Genomic DNA, 26733 nt, shown 5'->3' on the forward strand with positions numbered 1-26733 from the left:
TTCCTGTAAATTTCTTTCTTTCAATTCTCTCTTTGACCTTCTCTAATCCAGCTTTTACCCACTTCGCTCCACTGAGACACAAAGCTACCAATTACCTCCTCCAGGGGGCTCAGCCTCCTGACCTCTGCACCAGCCGGGCCCCCTTGACCTCACAGCTCCCTTTGATCTTGTGAAACACTCTCCTTGGGCCCATTGATAACTCCCGCAAGGACCAGGCGGAATGTATTCTTTTTCCCAGAATGCAGAACAGCATGCAGCTGACCCGCCATATTTTGCTTGCTGCAAAGTAGCTTCCAGCTCAGAGAGAGAAGCCTTGACAGGAGAATCCTTTTCATTTGAAAGGGTTGATTGTGCAGGCTGAAGTAACTTGAGGAAAGAAAAGAGCTGCCTATGATTAGAAAATGCAAATCTTCTTTCAAATAATGTTTCATCAACTTAACAAATAGTTGAATAAAATGAAAATTCTGAGGGAATTTGAATTGGGTCCAAAGTTCACTGTAATAACTTGTCTCCACTTTTTTTTTTTTAATTTTCTGAGCAGCATATTTGGGGTTTAGTTTTATAACTAAATATGTGAGCAGCATATTCCGAATTTTTTGTTTGATTGGTGTTTATTTCGATTTAGAAAGAGCTAGAAATAATCTTTTCTTCTCTGAAATGATACTTTTAAAAAATCTTCCTTTATGGCCTTTATTGTAACTTATCATATGTGAAGATAGGATGTATTACTTACAATATAGTTGTTTGGATTTGAGTTGATAATCTGTACTTGGACATTCAAGATAGATTCTCACAATATATCTCCAAATTACCATTACTGATTTATCTCTATAATTGTATACACCTAGCTAAACAGGACCCTTTTCTCCCTATGCCTTTATTTTTCTCCTCCATATCTCTGCTCCTGTAAAGTTTTTTTGTCTTTTGTTTTTGTTTGTTTGTTTCCTGGCTTAAAGACCTCCTTGCCCTCTCATTTCCTCTGGTCAAAATTCCTCCCATTATTTGACCAGCAGTAGTACTCAGATTATACCGTCTCTGACCTTATTTTGTTTTATGTATTTGCTATATTATATCTTTAACTTTTTATTTGGAAATAATTTCAAGCTCACAGAAAAGTTGCCAAAATAATACAAAGCATAATACCTTTTACACAGATAAACAAATTTTAACATTACAATATTTGTTGTATCTTTTCCTTTCTCTGTAGGCATACGTTATGTCCAATATTTCCCTCATGAAATTCTTTCAGATGGGTGGTATTTATCATGCCCCTTTATCCCTTAGCATTTCAGTATGTATTTCCTAAGAATGAAGCTATTATTTTATGTGTCCTTGGTACAGTTATCAACTTCAGGAAATTTAACATAGATATGATACTTTTTATCTAAGCAGTCCATATTCCAATATTGTCAATTATTCAAATAAAGTCCTTTATAATTTCTTTGTAACCTCTAACACAGGATCCAATTTAAGATCACATAGCTCATTTAGATTGCATTTAATCAAAGTCATGTCATTTCTTTGAATTTATCGGCACAACTAATAAGCAATCTGGAGGTAGTCATATTAAGAATGTATAAAAATCCTGTTCTTCATCACACTCTTCCCCCAAGATTTAGCATCCATTAATGATTCTTGCCCAAATCAATCTTTATTATGATAATTGGAAAATGGTGAATTTCCAAGTCCACTATTCCATCCACATTTATCTGTCTGAATTATTCTTAAAGGAAGAACCCTCCCTTTTCCAATTTTTTTTACTATATTAATATTATCAGTATAGACTCATAGATTCCTATTTTATTCAGTGGGTTACTATTCTTACTTATTGTGGTGCTTAAAATTGTCCCAGATTTGGCCAGCAAAACTTCTTCAAGCTGGCTTACCTATGCTTTTGTTATGTCCATGCATTTTTTTGATCACTTCCTTACTTCTGGCGTAACAAGATGGTCCACGGTCATCTTGTACCTTTCTGTCCCAGCCCTACAATCAGCCATTTATTCATACATATCACAAACATTATTTTAGTACCTGCATGTGCCAGGCATACTTCTAGTCTTCACAGATGAAGTTAACAAGAAGAGACCAACATTAGTCTTTTTCCCCATATCTCACACCCATTCATCCTATTCTTTGTGGTGAAGTACATGAATTTCTCACAAGTTGGATTGCATATTTACTGAATGAATAAAGTTACTTTCTTAAGTTATTTTCTGCTTATCTCAAAGTTTCTCTCTTGTCTGAATCGTGGGCAGGGTGGTCCTGTGAGTCAGTAAGAAGTAACTCCAAGTATAGAGCTGTCTTCAGCCAGCAGGGAAGGTTGCTCTAGGGGCTCCATCCTGGGGTCAGAGTACACCCCAGTGTCCCTGCTGGCCTGCTGTAGTGCCAGCCTGCTGGGGACAAGGCTGGGCGGGAGGGCCGTGATGTTAGCTGTTGAGAACACAGGGCACTGGGTCAACACTTTAGGGAGGAGGCACTATAGCCAACTCAGAGATCTGGGTTAATCAAGAACAATACGGTATAGTCCCCCTTTATCCAAAATTTTGCTTTCTGTGGTTTCAGCCAGCCATGGTCTACAGTTTTCTGAAAATATTAAATGGAAAATTCCAGAAAGAAACACTTCATAAGTTTTAAATTGCCTGCTTTCTGAGTAGCTTGATGAGATCTCTGGCCTCAATCCCACAGGACCTGAATCATCCCTTTGCCTGGTGTGTCCACGCTGAACACACCACTTGCCCATTAGTATAAGAAAAAACAGTATATATAAGGCTCCGTATTATCCTCGGTTTCAGGCATCCACCAGGGGTTTTGGGACACATCCCTGCAGATAAGGGGGGGGGGGGCGGCTACTGTATTGTTGAAGAGCCATATGATTCTCCATCTTGCTCCCTGTGCTACAGCCACAGTGGCCTTCTCGCCATTCCTTGAAAAAACCAAGCTCTGTCTCATCACAAGCTCTGGGTTCTCCACACTATCCCATCTCTTACCCTCCAAGACCCTCACTAACCCTGTTCATTTATTTAACGTTATCTTTACAGACTGCACAACAGATCCTTAAAGAACATGGCGAAGAGCTTGGATTTTTATTCAATGGCAAGAGACTTTAAAAAAAAAAAAACTACCATGACATTTAAGGTAATTGACTATAGATGTACATACCCTCTCACTTGAGCTAAGAAATGTAACAACCTAGATGAAAATGTTAGTACTCTCACCTCTATAATCTAGAAGACTTGCTTGCAATCTGAAAATTTAGAAACGAACAAATCATGGCACACAGATTCAGAAGAAATGAAATGTCCCATGGTGAGGCTTTAAGCAGAACCTCCTGCCTTATTTAGGGATGCAACTTCCTGCTTTGGTCATGCTGTTTGAAATTATTAGTGGACTGTTAGTTAGGTACACCTAAGGGACTTTTGAGAATGTAATTTAGAACATTTAATATAGATGAAATGGGAATGCTTCTCATACCCAGTTGTGCAAAGCTGAATGCAAAAAGGCAGTTGACTGAAAAAGTGTATTTGTGTTAGTAATGCTGAATTTTGAAGACCTTTCTCTCTATAACCCCATTACCTTTTTTTATTCATCTGGAAAGTGGTGGGAAGCAGGAAAATGTCCTAGAAGAAATGGTATTTTTAAGCATGTACATTTTGGGAATTTGAGGCTTTGAAAAATTATGTAATCAATCAATCTGGTAATTGGATGGCAAAATAATCAGATTATGATTGCTTTATTCACCAACAGATAAAATTATCCATAGTCAAGATTGGAGAGATTTGCTGAACAATTAGATATGAAGAAAATATTGGTATAGGTTTTTAAAATTATTTTTCTGATTATAAAAGTAACATTTAAAAAGCTGAATGTCTTGAAATAAATGAAATAAATTTGTTGCAATCCCCTCATCCAAATATACTAAGAACTATTATTTTGATATGTGAGTGAAAAAGTTGAGGTAGGTCACACTGTAAAGAGAATTCTATATTCTGAGTTTTGCAATCATTTTCTATTCTGAGTATTTCTTCTTGTCATTAAATAATCTTCAGTATATGATTTTGAGTGCCTACATGTTATTTTGGCATGCACATATACCTAATGTATCCAACAACTTCTGTCTTTGGAGGAGTATAGGTTGTTTCCGATTTTTAGTTATAATGAACAATATTTTGGATTTCTGGTTTGAAAAATGGCAGATTAACTACAAACACTTTGGCCCTCTCTTTTCCCAAACCCAGCTAAAATATACATATATATATATATAGTATATATGTTGGAAATCTTTAAACACATACAATTTATTGAGTCATGGGAGAAACTATACGTCTATTTATGTGACTTTTAAAGTACCCCAGCTTGCATCAGGAAGCTTAACAAAAGCTTCTGATGATAAAGTAAGTGGTTCTTATTATGTTCAAATCTGAGTGCTTGGTTTTTGACACTTTCCCTTGTTGTAGGTAACACCACACTTGAAGTCCTTCTACCTCCATGTGATCATAGCTCTTCTATTACTGCATTTATCACTTCACATTGTAACTATTTGTTCACAGACCTGTCTCACACACTAGCCTAAGAGGTCACAGAGGCCAGGAACCACATTTTCATTCCTTCAACACATATTTCTTGAGCACCTGTTACATATCACAGTGTGACAGGAACAGGAAAAACAATGATGAACAAGTAAACATGGTTTATTTCAACAAATGCAATGTGGTCTGATCCCCAGACTGGTATGTTAGTTATTTCCACTGTGATGCTGCATAACAAACCACCCCAAAACTTGGAGGCTTACAACAGTCAGCATGTGTTCTCCTGCCCACAGGTCTGCAGGTTCTCTGTAGTTTGCTTGATCCAGGCTGGGTTCCTGCAGACATTCTGCTTCAAGCCGAAGTTTGGCTGGGCCTCGCTCCTCACTGTGAGTTGGGTTCTGGTCTAAGACACCTGTGTTCATTCTGGGGCACAGACTTCTCAAAGCATGCTCTCCTCATGGTGGATTGCTGAAGCACAAAATGTCAAATGCATTAAAATCCTCTGCTCCATGACGTCCATTAACTTTCTATTGGCCAAAGCAATGGCCAATGTCAGTGCAACATCAACGTCAATGCAACAGGATGTGACCACTGTGGGAGGGCACTGCCAAGTTCCACAGTCTGCTTATAACAGGATGAATGTCCAGAATGGCAAACTATGATTCAATATACTCTACTAGATTACTTTTTTGTTACAGCTAACCATCGTACCCTGTACTGCTCCTTTTTAATTATTCATTGCACTTATAAATAATTTGTTCAGTATTTGTCCCCTTACTCATCTGTAAGCTCCATAAAGGTAGAGATCTTGCCTGTTTCACTCACTAAGTAGTCAACAAATTATCCTAAACACATAGAAAAGACTCAATACATTAGTATTGAATTAAATTGAATTGTTGGTGAGTGTCATGATAGGGAAGGTCAGAGAACTAAGAGATCATATGGAACAGAGGTTCCTAGCATTGCCTGCTTATTAGTATCACCTGGAGAACTTTTAAAAACTCTCTCTGCCTGTGCCTCACCCAGACCAATCAAAGCAGAGTGTTCTAGTTTTAATCTGAGAAAATGGAGATGGGGCCTTGGCATGTTTCAAACGCATACCAGGTGTTTCTAACATGTAGCCAGGGATAAGACCCACTGATCTGGGGACACCTATCTTGGATTTGGGCAGTCAAGGAGGAGTCTGTGAAGGAAGTGTATTTAAGCAGAGACTACCCCAGGACTGCTGAGTAGGTTTTGGCCCAGCAGGGAGAGGAGGTGGCCATGGAGGCATTTAGCAGAGGAGTTGCATGTGCCAAGGCACTGAGGTAAGAGAGAGCTCCTTCACCTGGTGTCTGGATCAGGGGGCAGTGAGGGACGTGGAGCCCAGCAAATGTCCCTCTGGGCAAAATTCTCAAAAAATGACTGGAAAACTTAGGATTTGGAGGAAAAGCTTCCAACCAGGAAGCAGAGGTTTCTCAGGAAGGATTCTGCCTGGTCTGAGTAACTTCCCTCACTGGCTTGCCAGGGTGAGGCTTTTGTTTAGTGCAGCTTTTGCCTGAGTGTATTTTTGTTGCTGCTGTTATAATGCTGAACACTTTCCAGCTCTTCTTTGTTTATGTAACTCTAAGCAGCCATCTAATTTCGAGGATATGACAATCTTTCCATGCAGCATTTTTGTCCATGGTGACTGCTGAGTTACATCTTCATAATAAGCAAGCAAGTTTATTTTTGTTCACGTATCAGTATAAGAAATAATCATACCAAGAACATTTCTGCTTTAAAAAAAATCCTCTTTAAGATAGACTTCATGTAGCTCAGTAGTCTCCTCCTGCAGATCCATATGATGAACCTATTTCAGATTTTTTTACCAGTGAAATCTTGTTGCTCTTGTCAAAATGATTTACTTTCTTGTATTCAGTAATGAAAAATATTTATCCGTTATGTTTTATTTCTTGTCTTAGGAAGCTTAGAGCTAAAATTGCAGAATTCAATATTAGCCCAGGTTTGGGATATAATTCTCTTCCTGCCTATCACATTTTAATCCTTTCCTTTTATCTTTAGCAATTCTACTCTACATGTGTCTTTGATGGTAATCTACATTCAATACTTTTTTGAAGCAAGAGGATTACAAATTACAGAACTCTTACTAGCTGCTGTGGCAAAAAAAAAAGACATGTAAGACTCATTCACTGTCCAGGAATCTTCAACCTACTAAATATTCAGAGAGGAATTTCTCTTCCAATAAGTATATTAATGAAAGGCTTGTAATTTTCTAGGCCTCAAATTATCTCGACAATAGGCTAAAACTAAAAATGTATTTCCTTGCATTCTATCTGAAAATTGAAGTTATAACCATTTTTAATTGAAATTCTTCCAACAGTATACAGGATATTCTTTTCTGCAAAGACATATATGTACAGATATACACACATATGAAAAGGCAGTAGTAGTTGATAAGACCAATGTATCATTGTGAAGGTTGGCAAATATGAAAAGCTTATTTGTAGCAGGTATATGGGCACTAACAATGAAATAGTAAATGCATAAATAATTGCTGCCTGCTGCCTTTTTTGCAGCTTTCCAGAGAAAAAATTATCCATTGAAATCAAGTAGTTTAATCATTTTGCAACAGAGAAGAAAATCTAAGAAAACTGAGTACCCTGTTCCAAGAAGTTAATGAAAACAGGATTCAATAAACCAACAAGTTGAGACCTTCCAAAGAAAATTAGCCCATTCCAGATCCCAATGCCAGGGTTGTCTTCTAATCTACCTCCTTTGAATAAAAAGAATAATTTTTTTAAACCCTCTAAAAAATATTCCTTGCCACAGTTCTGCCTTCCAAATCCAATTAGCAATTTTATTACCTCATTTTAGTAACATCTGTTAATCTTGAAAAATATATTACTGGCTTTCTATTGATCTCTTTCGGGTCTGTATTTATAAAGAAGAAAACTTCTTATTTCTATTTAACAACATGAAAGAAAAAGAGATTTAAGGCAAGACACTTAGCATAGAAACCTCATAAACTTCCACCTAAATAAGCAGTTACAGAAGAGCAGATGCGTCTTGATTGCTTTGGTAAACGGTGCTGTGTCATAGACCAGTCAATACAGTTAATGCTAACTGTAATGTACTGTTGTCAAAATTGTACTTATTCCTAAACTTAATTTCTGATTTATGTCATTTTACATAAAGTAATTCTGAAAAGCTAAAGCTTATTGCATTCATTCCTGCTGATGGGAGACCGACATGACAAATGTCTTCTATCCTAAGCATTTGAATATCAAGTTCAATATACCTTGTGGGTTCAGGATTGACTGGTGTTTGCTCAGTCATCCCCCACCCGCCCCAGACTTCTGGTAACACAGCTTGAAATACCAGTGAATCAAGACTGACAGGTCTTGGGACTTCCCTGGTGGCGCAGTGGTTAGGAATCCGCCTGCCAGTGCAGGGGACACGGGTTTGATCCCTGGTCCAGGAAGATCCCACATGCCGCAGAGCAACTAATCCCGCAAGCCACAACTACTGAAGCCCAGGCGACCTAGAGCCCGCGTGCTGCAACTACTGAGCTCATGCGCTGCAACTACTGAAACCCGTGCACCTAGAGCCCATGCTCCGCAACAAGAGAAGCCCGCGCACCACAATGAAGAGTAGCCCCTGCTCGCCACAACTAGAGAAAGCCTGTGTGCAGCAACAAAGACCCAACACAACCAAAAATTAAAAAAAAAAAAAAAAGATTAACAAGTCTTGACCTGAGCTGTATTTATAGAAAACACCATGTTTGTCTCCAGAGGCAATATCCTTCACGAAGGCCTATAGAAATACTTACAATGCACTGTGGAGTGCCTTGGTCATTTTGTTCAATAAGTGTTGCATTTCTAAAATGGGAGAAGAATGAAAATTCAAGTTTTTAATTTGATTACAAACAAGTCTCCAGTGAACTGTGGTTGTTCCTTACACACCAGTTCCTATTCCTTGGGACAAACACAGGAACTGTAGGAGCCAGAGCCATCACATGTTGTTCTAAAGAAGCTGGAAAGTGTCAGAGCCTCTTGCTTCTATGGATGTAGAAAAATCCTGCCTGATCCTTCTCCTAGGCAGTATCATGTCAGAGAATTTGCGTAACACAAACTTGTGTTAAGCACTGCTTTCTCTTTCTCAAATCCTCCCAATCTCTCTCTCTCTCTCTCTCTCTCTCTCTCTCTCTCTCTCTCTCTCTCTCTCTCTCTCTCCCCCCTCCCTGGCTCCCTTTCTTATTCTATTTATACTACCTGATTCACATTTACCTTTACAGAAATTTCTGACTAGATAATTCACACCCTTTGTTGGGTGGCGGCAGGGGGTGGGGAACAGAGCAGAATGCCAGGTTCTATACTAACACATTCACAGAAGAGACTCTGTGAATAATAATTTACAGAGTAATAATAATAATAATAATAATTTCCTACAGTTATTCTTCTCAGCATAGTATGGAAATGCACTCATTAGTTTAATTTTCTTTTCCTTCTCATTGCCAGAATTATTTATTGCTGAAAATTGAAAATTTGTATTATAGTTATTATTCATTTTGATCAGTTTAAAAATTCAATTTGATAGGAATCTTAAAGAAAAAACAAAATCCCACAAAGTTTAAATGTGGTTTCGAAAGGCAGCAGAGGAATTTGAAGAGAACAGATCTGCTGAAAAAGAAAAATGTTTTAGCATTTTCAACTGACCAGAGTGGAATCAGTGAAAAGCAGGAAGGGAAGTCTCAGAAGGAAACTGCAGCAAAGTAAAAAAGGGTTTATAAAAGAATAAATAGCCATTTTGAGAGTTGTGTTGGAAGGGATAAGGTGATTTTTTTTTTTTTTTTACCTGAGGCTATAATGAAAAGACCAGAATTACAGATTTGATGCCTCTATGGGAATCAAACTTTTCCACGACAAGAAACAGACTTTCATCCCCGGCTAAAAATCTTGAAAAGACCTAGAAATATGGACCTGATTATTTAGAGTTGATTCCATCACAATCTGTGGAGAAACAATGCATAATAAAGGGTCAGGGTGATCATGTCAATTGAGGACAGCCCCATGAATGAATCTGAATGATTATTTGAGCTGGAGGTTTCTTAGGCTACAACTACCTATAGACAAGAAATGAGTGGATTATGGCACAATCTTCATTGTTACTATCTGTGGAGATTGTTCTGCAATCAATTCTGCAGCCGTGATTATTGTCAACAGCCAAAGTGAACATGAGCAAACAGAGTGGTGCAGTGGGGGGACACACCCAAGGAATCGAGGTGAGTCTTGAGCCTCTTTTTTTCTCTTCCACTAACCAGCTACTTGATGTCCCATATGGGGAAGCCCTATAAACTCCTATCTCTTAGTTTCTTCAACTTTCAGATGGGAATAATATAATAATATTCATTTATCTACTACCCCACTGGGTTGTTATGAGTATCAAATTATATGAAAGAAGGAAAAGAACTTTAGAAAAGATTCAAACCATTGATAGATTTGTTGATCTGTGGTACCATTCTTGCATCTACTCAAAGCTCAAATTTCATTACAATTTATGGCATGCATATAAATTTTATTGTTTTTTAAACTTAGTCTTAACACATTCCTACTTAAAAAATAGTAGATGAGATGGTTTTTGCAAAGGGACTTGTCTTTTGTTTTGCTGTAAGTGGAAAAGTCCTATTGTAGAGACTCATTTTTTAGTACTTGGAAGACTTTGGAAAGAAGTTCAAATTCAGAGGCAAGTTTTAAATCCCCTTCCCAAGTATTTCTATGGTAATGGCAACAACAATATTAATACTAACTGCAGTGACAAAGGCCTTGATTTCCCCTTATGGTTAGGTTGAATGCATACTGGCGTTTGAAAAAGATAAAGCAATACTTCCTGGGAAAAGCCAACTAGCCTCCGACAAGTTCGCACAGAGAAGGAGAGCCTTTGTGTGGTTACCAGGGGTCTGGATCATGGAGACTCAGGTTGGAAATTCAGTGGTCAGCGCATCCAGAGGTAACGGGACTCAGAGGCATACTCATACCAACCCAGCTCCCAAGTCTGATGTTAAGAATCCACAACGCCAATTTATTCACTTACAGCAAAACTGTCCCTCTGCATGGGTAGATCCAGGCAGGGTAATGCTCACCAGAAGATTGCTTGATGGATATAGAGTCAGAAGCTTACTGCCTGACCTGAACATCTGCTGTGAGATACCTGCACTGCACAGGACAGAACCTTGGGCTCATGGTTCAGGACACCCAGTCTTCCGGACAGGGCTGGAGATGGAGAGCCCATCTTCGCCCCCTTTGACTGGCCTTATTATTGACCAAACAGCTTTCAGATTAAGACCTTTTTTCCCTTTGCCACATGAATACCTTCCCTTCAATTTTAGCCTGGGAGATGTTCTGCCTCTGTAAGGTAATCATATATCTTTGCTCTGATATATTAAGTGTTTGTTTCATAGGAACACTTGGAGGGTAATCTTTCCAGGTCCCTGGGCTGCACCTCACTGTGGCACCAGGTCATGCATCACCAACAATTCTTCCTCACGTTTCCCCAGCCTGCTCTGGGCCTTTGAGCGCGGTTCAGTCTGGAACGTTCACCATATCTGGTGAAACTTCAGTACCACTTTAAAAGTCCATTCCTCTGTGCCCACTGGGTAAGCTAGTGTTCACTAAGAGAGCTACATCACCAAACTCAGACTGTGGGGCATAAGTCATTTTGCTGGCATAGCCCTTTCCTCCAATGGAGATAAATAGAGAAAGAGCATCCTCCGCATTTTGCAACAATGACAATGTTGAAATCAGTCTTCAGGGAATCATTCTAGTTCCATGGGCCCATAGTAGCTATGGGACCTCCTCTTGACTAGGAAGATTTTATTTTATCAAATAAAAAAGTTGTATTTTGTCAAATAAAAAAAAAGTTGTCACTAATCACTGTAATACTTCCAGATTCGAGCAATTACTCCATAACTGAATCACTTTACTGTACACCTGAAACTAACACAGCATTGTAAATCAACTATACTGCAATTAAAAAAAAAAAGATTCAAACAACTACGCCAGCCCTAGCTCCAACGGGCTACATGTGTAATCACAACTAACATTTATTGAATGCTTACTATGTGCTAGGCAGAGTATTAGCATTTTGCATGGATTACTTCATTTAATCCTCACAATGACCTTATGATGTAGGTAGTTTAATTATCCCCATTTTACGGATGGGGAGACTGACAGTAAGAACAGACAGATGGTAGAATGCGGAGCCAGGACATAAACCTCCTGGTGAAATCTGAAACAGTGTGGTGACAAGAGTGTTCCATTACTGAAAGCCTTTGTTTTTCCCATGGTACTTGTCCCTATGGTATGCCTGATACCTACAGCAAAGATAGATCTAGATATTTTGTAGTTGCTAACCATCTTGGCAAGAGCTGGGCAAATAAAAAGTCAAAAAGTGTAGAAACTTGTGTTTTGTTGCTACAGAAATTGTGCCAGGCACTCCTCAGATCAGTTATGATTCCCAGCAGACAACTTTCTCAGCTGCCACAGAGCCATAAACACAGCTCTGGGATCTACTGATCAATGTTCTGAGCTGTCCAGGAGAATGTCACACACTGAGAAGTATTCAGATTTGAACTGAAAAAAGGGTTTTGTGCCCTACAAACCATAATTGAAAAAACTATTGTCTAACATTTTTGAAGGACTCACAGTTTTCACATAATTTCCAGAACATTAGACATTTGCTGGTTGTGTATATGCATATTTTTTACTTTCAGGCCTACGTGGTGATACAGTTTTCACCTGAGAGCCCCAAGGAGAGAAACTTCTGCCTCACCCAATACTCATAGGGTTAGAGACAGCAATTTTTTTTCCTTCTAGAAAACCAATAAGGACTTCTCTCATAAAGGGACCACAATCCCTGGATGTATTGCTATCTTTTCAACCACACTATTTGCTCCTCCAGAGGAAGCTATTGTATAGGCCACTGCAGCCCCCAGTGGGACTCCGCCAGAGGTGATATCTAAACACAACTGTGGCTCACAGTGGCCTTCCGACCACTCAGACCCATGAATTTGGCACCTACCATGTGCAGGCCACTTTGCTATCAACCTTCAGTGTTTTAAGTTTTATAAATGTACCCAAACGCTGAAAATTATTTGGCCAGTGTGAAAATTTTAGATCCATGCTTAATATGTATATGAAATGTCACTTAGTCCAGGGGTCCACAACCCCCAGGAACCAGCCACACAGCAGAAGGTGAGCTGCGGGCAAGTGAGTGAAGCTTCATCTGCTGTTCCCCACCGCTCGCATTACTGCCTGAACCATCCCCCCCACCTATCCCCCACCCCTGTTCTTGGAAAAATTGTCTTCCACAAAACTGTTCCCTGGTGCCAAAAAAGGTCAGGGACCACTGACTTTTAGTCAAATAAATTGCCCTGTTGTGTCATTTGGACCGGGACGCATGCTTTTTAGAATCAGAGGACACTCAACCTTCAAAGCTGGTCGACCCCACTTCCCTTCCTCATCCATCTTTCCCCCACACCCATCTCCAAGTCACCTCCTCTCATCCCCTACGTACAAACACACACTTCATCAAAACAAACCCGTGGAGCAGCTATTCGCATGGCTACTCCATCATTAAGATCTATCACTTCCCAGCACCTTATGGCTGTAATAGAATTTCCCCCCATTGATGAATGCTTGTTCAACAACTCTCACACTTGCTAACCCAAGAAACTCTTTCCTGCGGGAGAAAACAAAATTACACCCTCCTTTACAATGATCCAGCAGAGAAAATGAGATCACCCAACACATTACAGCTTCTATTCAGCGGAGCCACATGCTCCCTCTTGAGAAAGGAAGGAAAATGAGCTGCCAGCTAAAAATTCCTAAAGAGTGTCACAATTACAACTTTTCATTGGTGCTCCTAGTGACGGTACCTCTGACCTAGAACAACTTAGACACACAGATGTACTCCTGAGTCTGCTCATTAGCCTAATGAGGATCGAGTCAGGCAAAGAGTTAATCTGACTAATTTAATCAGCAAGCCCTTCGACGTGTCTACTGGGAGAACGCCAAAGTGACGGAGACAAACAGAAACACACAGAGGAGAGGAATTTACTGAGCTGTGCTTGTGATTAGGCAGAGCCATAGTTTGAAAACATAATAGAATCAAAGCTGGAAAAAGCCTTAATGATTGCTTACCCCGGCCACTTCATTTGTTAAGACCTAATGAGGTTAAGAAATCATTACAAAAATAAAACTTGTCATAAAATGAGTAATACATGGGAAAGCATTTTCAAAACTGTAAACTGCTGTGTGTGTGCATATACAAAATATTATTAAATTGTTTTCCCAAACAACATAGAAGAAAATCTTAAGCAATGTATACATTGTTACATATTTTCATAAAACAAATACTATAAATAAATTGTCTTCCCCTTCCCAACCCCCACCCCCAAAACCTTGATTCTTTAGCTGTGTGGACACACTTCACACTCAGTCATCTGATAAGGATATAGTTTGAAATTATTATAAAAAATTTTCTCCAAACTTTTCCTACTCTTGAAGACTAGGAAAATAAAGCATTGATGAGTGTCATTTGATGATGAATGTAAATTTTAGTTTTACCAGACTTAGGGATTTTCAGTTAATACTTGGTGTAGGTGATTTATGTTTTTGATTAATGATTTTCAATTTCTTTAGAGTTCTACCTTAAAATGAGCACTATAAAATGTCTATTTAATGTTGGCAGTGCTCCTGACAATGTGCCTTGATCTTACAATTAGAGATTAAGCCACAATTGTTCATCAGATTCTGTAATTCTAAGAGAGTTGATTGAGGGTTTTTTTCTGGACAATGGAATGTCATTTGCATTGATTATTTCATTATATTAATTTTCTCATCACTTTTTCTTTTCTTTTTTCTTTTTTTTTTTTGTTTTCATTTCAACACTATTAAGGAAGTTTTTTCCACAGGCTCAAGCCTAAGGGGATGAAAAAAAGGAAATGAATGAGTTTCTTCAGTTAAAAAACAAAGGAAAGGAAGAAAGAAAGGGTTTATGGGGATACTAAACCATATAGCCTATAAATTGGTCCTTTTTCCTTTTATCCTTGATGTTAGTTTGTAGAATTAAAAGAGGATGGGGAAATTTATATTTTGAGAGTGAGTCTTTTAAGAAATTAATCTTTTGTAATGTCCTTTCTATTTGAATGATACTGCAACAGACAGGCCAGGCAATACATAATATTCCTTTTCTGTAATTTTTCTTAAAAATAATTTTTCTCTATTCAATTATTGATGGAGATTCTATTATGTACACTAGGTATAAAGTTTATATTCTTGTAAAAGAGATAGACATTAAATAAATAAACAAATAAATATGACCATAAAACATAAGTGCAATAAAGGAAAAGAATTGTGTTCCATGAGAGAAAAAAGGGGATAACATTATTTATATGTGAGTGTGTCAGGGACGGACTCTCTGAGAGATGTAAAGAACAGGTGCAAGTTTAGATTCATCAAGTAGAGGGAAGAGGGACCAGGCAAAATAACAGAATATGCAAAAGATCTGGAAACAGGAAAGACCTTGGTGGGTTTAAGGAATATCATCAAGGTCAGTGTAAATGGAGTAAAGGAGAAAGTGGTACAAGATGAGGCTGGAGATGAGGTCACTGTCCAGACTGAAGTGATTGAAGAGTGAATAGGGGAGTTGATATAGACTAGTAGTGAATTGAATGCAAGATTGAATTCCTTTGCTTCCTCCCCAAATTCATTATAAAATGACAGAAAATAAATCTTTTATAAAAGGCATAAACCCCCAAGAACAAAGAAAGATGCAGAAGAGACAAACGGCATCAAAATTTTATAGAGTCTGAAAAGCATGTGAGCAAGTGGTAATTGATTTATCAACTCTGAGAAAGTCTGCAGTGAGGAAAGTGAAGAAGTTGCCCAGTTTACCAAGTTACCTCTAGACATGGGGTAAAGGTGAATCTAAAAACAGAAGGATTGGTTGAAAGCCCATTCAAGAATCAGAGAAACTCTGTACCAGTCAAGAAATGATTCAATACAGAGAATTAGCTGCTTACAAAACTATTGGGAAAACTAGAGAAATGCAGTTCAGAGAAAGCCGTGGCTACTTCTCAGTTTCGTTGTCAGTTTTCAGAAAATCAAGAAGTTGCAAAAACTTCAGAAAACTGCCAAAGATGATCACAGCTGTCTGAAGCATCATAGCAGGTGATTTGCAAGAAAATACTCTGAGGCTGCTGTAAAATCTCATATATGCTGAAGTCCACAAAACTCCCTACAACTGCCAGAGGGCAATAACATGGTTTCCACATTTTTGATGCCTTCCAGTCTTGTAGGTATGTCTCTCATTGGCAGACTTGAATCCAGAACTTGGCCAGCAAATAATGCTGGGAATGTAGTTCCTGGGCTTCTAGCTCCTCCAATACAAGCAAGAGTTCAAAAGAGTCATGATAGCAAGGGGAACAGAAAGAGTACTGAAGCTGAGTTGCTACATCTGTTCAATACGGAGTCCCTCCCAGACCCCATTCCCCATTCGTGCAACTGAGAAATCACCTTTTCCTCTTGCGGACAGAAGATGAGGGGTAGGACAGATGGTCTCTTGACTGGAGCACTAGAGTCAGCTGATGGCTGGGAGACCATTCCTAAAACTGGGGGGTTAGAGAAACTGAACATATTAAATGTTGAGATCCCCCCCAGACCTCTTCTCCCATTGAACTCTAGGTTTAAGGCCCCAGGCCAGATATGGTAAGAACCTTCCCTAGAAAACCTGACCAGCCCCAAACAAAAGGCTGCAGAGATACTTCTATCAAGGATTTCTCCCAGAAAAAGTCCTTGTCAGATCACTTTATAGAGAAGCCCACAGTGGCAAAAGCCAAGGATCACCAGCATTTGAGGAAGTCAACAAATATGAAAATCAGAGCCCAAAATAAACAAATAAACAAAACAAACAAAAAACATGGAAGACAGAGGCTATAAAGGAAAGAGAAAAATGTCAAAAACAAAAACTATCATCAACTATCCTCAGAGACTAAGCAGGGTATATTGAAACGAGAACCAAAAACTATTTTTTAATTAAAGTATGGTAGCAGAGCCAAAAAAGTTCTGCTTTTTAAAGTTTCTTAGTAGAAACTTTAGCAAATAGTTACAAAAATATCCCAGAAATTAGAGTAAAAAGACAAAGAGGTTTAAAAAAGATAAAAGGAGAGAAAATATAGAGGATGATCCACATAATAGAAGCTCCAAAAATAGAGAAATGAGGAAATTATAAAAGAAGGAGAAGAAATTATAGTGGGGATAATTCAAGTTAATATACCAGAAATGAAGGACACTGTACTTAACACAATGAATTAACATGGACCAAGAGACATTAGAACACTGGGAACAAAATCTTACAAGCCTTTAAAGAGGAAACCAACATAGGACTTATATCAGGGATTGGCAAGCTTTTTCTGTAAAGAACAAGATCATAAATGTTTTAGACTTTGCAAGCCATAATATCTCTGTCAAAACTATGCAGCTCTGCAGTTATAGTGTGAAAGCAGATATAGACAATATGCAAATGAATGTGCATGGCTGTGCTCCAATAAAACTTTATTAAAAACAAGCAGTGTGTCATACTTTGCTAACCCCTAACTTACATAAAGAATCAAGAATCAAATGGCATCAGACTTTGCAATCAACAGACTGAAAACTGCATGACAATTTTTCAATGTTGGTAAAATCCTGAAGGAAAAGTATTTGTCATGTAGAATTCTGTTCCCAGCCAAATTATGAAATAAAAGTGAGGAGTGAATAATGTCTCAAAAATGTTATTTCTCACTGACCTCTTCTCAGGAAGCTAACCAACAGTGAGTTTCATCAAAATGAGAAAGAAAGTCAAGAAAGAAAAAGACATAGGATCCTGAAACCAGGAATTAGTTTCCATTTCTTAGAACTCAGATTATGGTAAAACAAAATACCAAGCCTGCAAGTCATACAGCACACAGGGCACCCACTCCAGACTGGAGCAGAGCACAAGGTTTTGGTAGAAACGGCTTTAGGAAGATGAGATTGAGAGAATATCAACTATGTTTACATGGATTCAGAAAACACAAAACTACACAGACAACTATCCAAATAAACAAAATGACTGTTATTAACTCCAAAAGGAACAAAAAGTTGTGCAGGAAAAAAAAAAAGTAATCATTGATCACTGTATGACTCAACTCTGATAATGGTCTCAAAGTCATAACAAACATTATACATTGATCTAATCAAATTATGATAGGGTAAATAAAAGCAAAAATAAAAATGGGACCTAATAAAAAGCTTTTCACAGCAAAGGAAACCATCGATAATACGAAAAGACAACATACTGAATGGGAGAAAATATTTGCAAATGATATGACTGATAAGGGATTAATATCAACGTATATAAACAGTTCATGCAACTCAACATCAAAAAAACAAACAACCCAATTAAAAAATGTGCAGAAGAACTGAGTAGACATTTTTCTAAAGAGGAAATGCAGATGGCCAGCAGGCACATGAAAAGATGCTAAATGTCACTAATCCTCAGTGAAATGCAAATCAAAAACACAATGAGATATCACCTCACACCTGTGAGAATGGCCATCATCCAAGAACACAAATAACAAATGTTGGCGAGGATCTGGAGAAAAAGGAGCACTTGTACACTGTTGATGGGAAGGTAAATTGGTGTAGCCACTATGGAAAATGGCATGGAGGTTTCTCAAGAAACTAAAAATAGAACTACCATATGATCTAGCAATTCCACTTCTGTATATATATCTGAAAAAAAAAAAAGACACTAATTCAAAAAGATACACACACCCCAATGTTTATAGCAGCATTATTCACAAATGTCAAGATGTGGAAGCAACCTAAGTGTCCATCAACAGATGAATGGATAAAGAAGATGTGGTATATATGTACAATGGAATACTAATCAGCCATAAAAAAGAATGAAATTTTGCCATTTGCAGCAACATGGATGACCTTGGAGTGCATTATGCTAAATGAAATAAGTCAGACAGAGAAAGACAAATATTGTATGATATCACTTATATGGGGAATCTAAAAAATACAGCATAGTAGTGTACATATGTCAATCCCAATTTCCCAATTCATCCCACCCTCCCTTTCCCCCTTTCGTATCCATATGTTTGTTCTCTATGTCTGGTGTCTCTATTTCTGCTTTGCAAATAAGTTCATCTACAGTACTATGTATAAAATAGATAACTAATGAAAACCTACTGTATAGCCCAGGGAACTCTACTCAGTGCTCTGTGGTGACCTAATGGGAAGGAAATCCAAAAATGAGGGGATATACGTATATGTATAGCTGATTCCCTTTGCTGTAAAGCAGAAACTAACAACATTGTAAAGTAACTATACTCCAATAAAAATTAATTTAAAAAAATAAAATAAACAGAGGATTTAGAAGCTAAAAAAATACAATAAACTAGGGACTACAACAAAAAAGAAGCAGACTCACAGATACAGGAATCAAACTAGTGGTGGGGGGAGAGGCAATAGAGGAGAGGGGGGAGTGGGAGGTACAAGTATTGGGTGTAAGATAGGCTCAAGGATGTATTATACAACACAGGGAATATAGCCAATATTTTGTAATTACTGTAAATGGAAAGTAACCTTTAAAAATTGCATTAAAATTTTTTTAATTTTAATAAACATTTAAAAATTTTAAAAATTATGATAGAACTACATATACTGAAAAGATGGAGGGTAAGAACTGCAGTGTGTGGGAGAGGTGGGTATTTGTGGAAAAGAGAGCTAAAACTGTCTCCGATAGTGGAAAATCAAACAATAATATGTAAAGCTTAAAGTCTAAAAATAAGTAGTGCTATAAACATTTAGAGTTTTAGAGGCAAATACCAAATGAATCAGCTGCAAAAGTTGAACATGGTTGTGTCAGGGTGTTCTGCATTAAGGGTGGCAAGAGTCATTTAAGAAGTCTTATGGAACAATGCAACCCTTTTAAACTCCGAGTGTGTATAAAACTTTGATTTTTTTAAGTTAAATTTTAAGAATAATGAATATTTTTCCATCAGTAAGAAAATAACCAAATGGTAAATTTAATCGGTAGATTTTGTATAGCTCTTAAAGTAATCAGATGGGACTCATGTTTTAAGGTGGATAAAGCTCAATAATAATGTGGAACAAAGAAAACAAAACAAAGCAAACTTCAGAAAGAGATGTGGAGTGTGGTAGACATAAAAAGTTTAAAAACATGGAAGACAATACTGTGTATTATTTATACATGCATACATATGTACTAAAGAACAAAGACTTGTGTGGCAAAAACAAACAACAAATTCAGAATGTAGTGGTCTCTTGGAGGGAGGACAATGAGGTCAGAGAGCAGTGCCAGGAATGCCTTCGCTCTAGAATGTTTTATTTCTCTAAAAATGTCTCCTGGGCTTCCCTGGTGGCGCAGTGGTTGAGAATCTGCCTGCCAATGCAGGGGACACGGGTTCGAGCCCTGGTCTGGGAAGATCCCAAATGCTGTGGAGCAACTGGGCCCGTGAGCCACAGCTGCTGGGCCTGCGCGTCTGGAGCCTGTGCTCCGCAACGGGAGAGGCCGTGACAGTGAGAGGTCCGCGCACCGCGATAGAGAGTGGCCCCTGCTCTCCGCAACTGGAGAAGGCCCTCGCACAGAAACGAAGACCCAACACAGCCAAAAATAAATACATAAATAAATAAAAAATTTAAATGTCAGTTTAAAAAAAAAAAATGTCTCCTAAGCAAACGAGGTGAAGTAATCCAGTTAGACAAATCAGGAAGACGTTAGAGATGCGAGAAAGAGAAGGATAAGCATGAAGAGCAATCATAACTTTAAAATCAGAGCTGTGTTCCTTTTTCTGACAACACTTGGCCCCTCCATGTAGGTCTTCTTTCACTTCTCTTTTTTCTGTTTTGTTGTGTTGTTGTTGTATTGAGGGTTGTTTGCTTGGTCTTTCCACCAGCATTCCAATGTGCCCTTGCAAGGACTACACCTCCCTCCTGTTAGACTCCTGCCCCATCAAGCTTCCTGAGAGGGTTTGTTACACACTGAGTCTCCATTTTCTTACCTCCCATCCACTCTTAAGGGGTTTCTTGTTTTTGAAGTAACTATGCCTCAGTAGGATTATATTCTGACTAAAATACAGTGTTATCAATTAAAATTGTTTCTTACCTCCGCCCATCCTGCCATCATATCTTTGGAGAGGGGAAGCTATAACTTAAAGCACTGTGAGATTTACAGCACGATTTCATCATTAAATAAACATAATGAGAAATCAGGAAGTAGCAATTTCCAGGTTTGGTTCAGTCATGCAACACTGTCACCAGGAGCCAGGCTACTTCTACTCTGGCATCCTCCGAGCATTGACTGGGTAAGTCTGAGGAGATTTGCCCCTCGCAGTGCCATGCAGATGCCACAGTCCCAGTATCAGCTTGAAGAAAAGAGTTGTTTCCTTGAATCCACCTCTTTTATTACAGAGGAAACCTATCTTAACAACTAAAGCAGACGTTCCTTTGGGTTGCATTCACCAGGGTAGGATTACATGCTCATGCCATAAGTACAAAGGGGGATGGAAATGAGAATCTAGAATCTTCAGTCTCTAGAGTGGGAGGCAGGTTCTGCCAGCAAACAAGTGGGGGGTTGGATAGGCAATCAACAGTGCCTACCACTTACCTTGGGTGGCTCAGAATATCCACCACCATACCCCACAGATGGCACAGCAGTGCCAGTGGACAGAGCCATACTAGCAGAAGTAGCAGCAATGCCTACCAAAGGTAGCAGTACCCATATGGAAGGCGGTACCAAATGGAAGCCTCAGTGGTGCCAGCAGACACAATGGTGTCCGACAGAGATAGCTGAGTCCAGCACAGGGACAGACTACAGTTGCACTGTTTGATATGGTCACCAATATCCACAGGTGGCTCTTAAACAAAAATTAAATAAAATTTAAAATTAGGTTCCTCGGTCACACTAGTCACATTTTAAGAGTGCAGTAGCCACGAGTTGCTACAGCTATTGCTACTGTATTGGACATCACAGATCAAGAACATTTTCATCTTTACAGAAAGTTTATTGTTTTAGCACTGGGCTAGAGCAAAGGAAGAACTTCTTAAGCAACAAATCCACATTACATAGGAATAAGATTAAATTATAGCTCATCTACAGGCATCTCCAGGGATGCCTGGAGTTATGGTACAGACCCTTGGCCAAGATAGCAATGAAATGTTCTAGCTAATGATTTATGATGTGCTGTTTAAAGCCCAAAATTCCCCTGGAGATGCCCAGTGCCAGCTTGTCTGCATTGTTTAGTGACAATGTATAGATTGATATTCTCCACCTGGTTTACCTGGTCACTCAGCCTGATTTTGGCTGTGTGATCAGTGAGGTATGAAAGATCTCCAAGCAAACTGGTGCCTTGTCTTCCCTGAAACAGATATCTCACGCTCATATTGGTAGACCATTATCCTGAGACGGAGCATATTCTGCACAACAGAGAAAGGACCCTGGAAGCTGTGCCCAGGTGTTCCAGCCTCTGTAATGTTGCTTTGTGCTTTCTGGCTCCTGGTGCCGTGTATCCTTTGCTTGTAATAAATCTTTCATGAGCATACCCTGTTAGAGTCCTTCGAGTCCTTTCAATTATCTGACCCCGAGTAATTGGTGCATCCCACAGTGGCTCATCAGATTTGGTCATTAACACATTCAAAACACCCTCTGGACACTGCCAGAAGTAACTAGGCTGAACTTTACAAGGCTCTGGAGGTCCCACTCTAGCAGGTGTAAGCAAGAAACACCATGATATATACAAGGTTTTGTTGTTTTCTTCACTCTTACATGTCAAAAGGGAGTCATCAACGAAGTAATATAGTTTGACGTGAATAATCAAAGAGATTATTTATGTTCAAATTCTTGGAAAGATCATTTTATTCCATAAACCTCAATTTTCTCTTCTGTAAAATGGAAACTATTACAGAATTCACATCATAGGACTGTTTGAGGTTGATTTGTATATGACATATAGTAAGTAAAATGCTGATCATAAAGTAAGAACTCCAGAAATGTGGAGTTCTCCCCATATAAAGATATCTGTTAATAATGAACATTCATAATAAACTGAGTAATGCATCACCTTAAAGATCTAATAGTCTGTCTTGGGTTTCTTTTTTTTATTTTATCCAGTAGCATTGTCTCAATTACCTTCCAATTTTACATCTGTTTTGTTTTCCTTTAAATATTTTACACAAACACACACTGTATCTCAATAGAGTGCTGCATCTTCCAACCCCAAATAGCATAATATTTTCATATGCTCTGCTGATGAGCTTAGTTTTTATTTAAAATGCTATATTTTTATCCCATGCATGGCACTTGCTCAGTGGGAAAATTATGAATGTAATTGTTAGACCACTAACTCAAATTTCTTTCCCTGGTGGTTAAGGATGGTTTCTAATCCCAGTGGTATAAATGCTTTCTAGCCATCTGCTGGTATAATCTTCTCACTTCATAGTGAGATCTCACAGCTAGTAAATGGTAGAATTGGGACTCAAATCCAATCAGACCCATATAAATGTTGAAGTTGTAATAATATATAGATGATATGATACATTGGAGAGGATATCATTTATGATAGAAATAAGAGATTGTGAAGAGACAAAAATTTTTTTAAAGAACTTGCTTGAACCAATTTATAGGACAAAGCTGCAGGAGAGACAACAAAGTATAGGGTATTGTTCTTACTGTTAAAGAACTTAGACCCCTGATTGGATCTGTCCTACTCAAGTTTCTTTAAATCATATGAAACAGAAACCCATTCAAGAGAACTCAAATAAAATTGTGATTTATTGTAAGGCTATCTTAAACAAGAAAAGGAAATATGGCTGAGCCTCATGTAAACTAGATTGGAAATCAGAACGGTGCAAGAATTGAGGCAGGCACTTACTCTCTCCCTCTTTTGATGATCAGATCTCTAAACTCCACCTTTTATGAATCCTTTACTCTGAATTACTTTCTGTCTTGCCTGGTTTCCTCTGCTCACATATCTGAACATGGCCCAACACAGCTTGACTCTGAACTCTAGGGTCCACTGACTCATGTGACCAGCATTGTGTCTGTCATTTCTGTCGGGCAGCATCCTCCTTACCGTTATAGTCATTCTGTATTGCTTGCCCTTGACTCAGAAGCTCATCTGTTTATCAGTTTAGCTGGAGGTTTGTGAGCCCCTAGAGCTTTATAGGGCTGTGGAAAGTAAGCACCTCCAAATATATCCTTTTTACATATACATACATGCCGTTCAAAGGCATTTAGGGCTACCTCAGTGGTGCCATGTAAGGTATACACCAAATATGTAGTAAAAAGGGAAGTGCTCCAACATTTCCATGGTAGTAGATATCCATGTGGGCAGAAGCTCTGGGAAGCCTGAATAGAGGAGGTGAATAGTAAGTGGTATCTTGAAGAATGGGTATACCATGACATGGAAAGAATATTAAATGGTGTTTCATTCAAGTAAAATGGCATGAAGGTAGGAAATATTAAGGTGCATTCAAGGAGTAGAGTTTTTGAACTGAAGCAGAGTATTCATATACAAGTTTAATTTAAAAATAAGTTTGTAAAAGGTAAATTGGTAATCGAGGAGGGTCCTGAAGTCTGTATTACAGAGAATAGATTTCATTCTAGAGGAAAATTTGGACAAGACATCATTTAAAATATTTTCTTTTGGGGGTACATAAGGAGAAGTTTTGATATTGGGGCTATTTGAACATGGGTCTTGGGTGGTCCAGGACTGGAAAAAAGAGGAAATGTGATATAGCATACTCTAAGACTCCATCCTTAGGAAATTATAAAAGATAAAGACCAAGATTTTTATACCAAAATATTCATGGCAGCGCTACAAATAACACAAAAACCTGGAAATGATTGAAATACCTAACAACTTGAGGTTCATTAATAAATTACATATATCCAGATGCTATGTCATTAAAAAGAATGTTTCTGGAGAATATTTGGTGATGTGGGGGGAGGTGAGGTGGAGCTGCTCATTATATATTAAATATAAAATTCAAGGACAAAGCTAGTGTTTATGCATATGGTACTGCCTAAAACTCAAACGTAAAATCTTCAGAATTTTTATAACTCACTCTCTACTTCTTAAACAGATGTTAACATTATTGTTTACATGTTTGACAAAAGATATAGCAAGCGAATATTGGTATCTGCTATATGTGTTAAGGTAAATGCTAAGTTCCTGTAACAAAAAGACAGCAAAAATACAAAGCCTTCAATAAGACAGAGGTTTATTTCTCTCTCATGTACTCATTTGGGTGGTGTAGGCTTGTTGAGTAGCTTCTCTGAAAAGTCATTCAGGAAACCAGGTTTCTTCTATCTTGGTTCTTCACCTTCCTCCAGCTTATCTTTTTTCTTGCATGATCAAAGCTGAGTTGGTGCCACGTCCCTGTTCTAGCCTAACGGAAGGAGGAAAGAGAACAAGTTCTACTTTGTTTTTAAGGATGTGTGGCAAAGTGGCTTCTGCTCATAACCCAGCAGCCAAAATTTGGTCACATGGTTGCCCCTAGCTGTAAGGGAAGCTGGGAAATACAGTGGGAGGGGATGTGCTCTTTGACTTGAAGGAAGGAGAGAAGGGATACCTGGGGACAATAAACTCTTCCACATCTGCTGGGTCCCCAGGGATCCTTTATTAACTGATCCCTCCAAATCTAAGGGTTTTATTTTCCTTATGTCAGTAGTGGAAACACTCTGTGACTGTCAGCAAACCAGTTACCCACTTTAGTTTACTGTTCATTGAGCAAGTAGATAGTCAAATGGAGCAAAGGAAAAATCTAAGACACAAACTTGGGTGGGATAAAGTAACTGTATTCCTTTATTTTCTTTAAATCTAACTCCAAGCCCCATGCCATCTGGCTGGCAAGAAATTCACTCTTTGGCATTACTGGTCTCTTCTCCCAGGGTTGTGTCAAAGTTTCCCCTGAGTCCCTGTGGTCATCAGCTGTCATTGCACATCAGGTGCAGGTCTCCTCCAGGTGCTAGACTCCGTGCTTTCTGGGCGGCACAAAGAGCCCAGGAGTATTTCTGAGGCCACGTGTGCACAGCACAGGCCCTACATCTGGGATCTTTCCACCATCAGTTCCCAGCCCCACCCCAGCCCTGCCGGGGATCGGGTCCCAAGACTGCTGCAGGCAAGGCCTCCAGCTCTGCTTTGACCATCTCAGTTTTGTATAAACCATTCTTCTCTCCCACAGTAACGTTCAGGGAAATATTGTGAAAGCCTGAAGTCCAGACTAACATTACAAATGACAGAAAAGGCTCCAGCCTTCAGCAGGCTTTGCTTTCCACCCTGCAAAATTTCTACCTGCTTAGAATGGAAGAGGAGGGGAAAACACAGCAAACACACACACGAAGAATCACTTATTTTGCCACCAACTTACTGGAATTGTGTGTAAAATCAGAATGAATGTACTTCGGTATGTGGACTATCTGTTTTAAATTGGCAGGTTCTTTTCTGCTTAGTTCCTAGTTACTGGTCAGATTTTGGAGAGTTGGAAAGGTCAGCTAACCTGCACCTAAGTGATGTGTCCATGTCTGAGTTTTCTTTCATGTCTGAGAAGAAAAGGAGAGTGGCAAGAGGACACAATGAAAAAAGGAGAGGTTCCTCATTTAACTGTGGAACCCACAAAGTTTGCCCTGGTTTAAGATAAAGAACCTGGAGACTGTTGTAATGCTTGGAGGGTTTATGTTTATTACACAAACTCAGGCCAGCAGATGGACATGGAATAGTGTTGGGAAGCCTGAGCAGAACAGAGAAGAGGCAAAGAGGGAAAAATATAAATTTCACTCAAATCACACCCAGGGCAGGTAAATGGGTCCCTTTCTTTCTTTAGGCTGCTTTCTATCCACATCCACCTCCTGAGAGAATAGAACTCACTGGCTCAAAATCAGGTTTTTGAGAATCAAATCTCTTATTTCTCAGTTCTTTGCCTATCTGACTTCCCAAACATCAACATTTCAAATTTTTAGAAATATTTGACATTTTTCCTGTTGATTTAATACAAACCAGTGATTTTTTTTTTTTTTTTTAATTTAAGAAAACTCATTTTAACACAATGAAAACATGACAAGAAGCAGCATGCAGCCAGGTCCCTGCTAATGGTGTGGCCGCCTCTCAGCAGACACT

At 38.7% G+C, this 26733-nt stretch overlaps 1 long non-coding RNA gene across 1 annotated transcript; it reads right to left on the reverse strand.

The window, feature by feature from the left end:
* Positions 1-225: 225 nt before the first annotated feature.
* Positions 226-8698, reverse strand: LOC309615774. Its single transcript, XR_014237070.1, has 2 exons — positions 8338-8698; positions 226-4994 (listed from the first exon to the last, which is right to left on the reverse strand). It is a non-coding gene; the product is annotated as an uncharacterized lncRNA (long non-coding RNA).
* Between the last annotated feature and the right edge of the window lie 18035 nt (positions 8699-26733).

Source organism: Balaenoptera borealis (assembly GCF_965194805.1).
Source record: "Balaenoptera borealis genome assembly, chromosome: 18".
In the NCBI taxonomy this organism is placed as follows: Eukaryota; Metazoa; Chordata; class Mammalia; order Artiodactyla; family Balaenopteridae; genus Balaenoptera; species Balaenoptera borealis.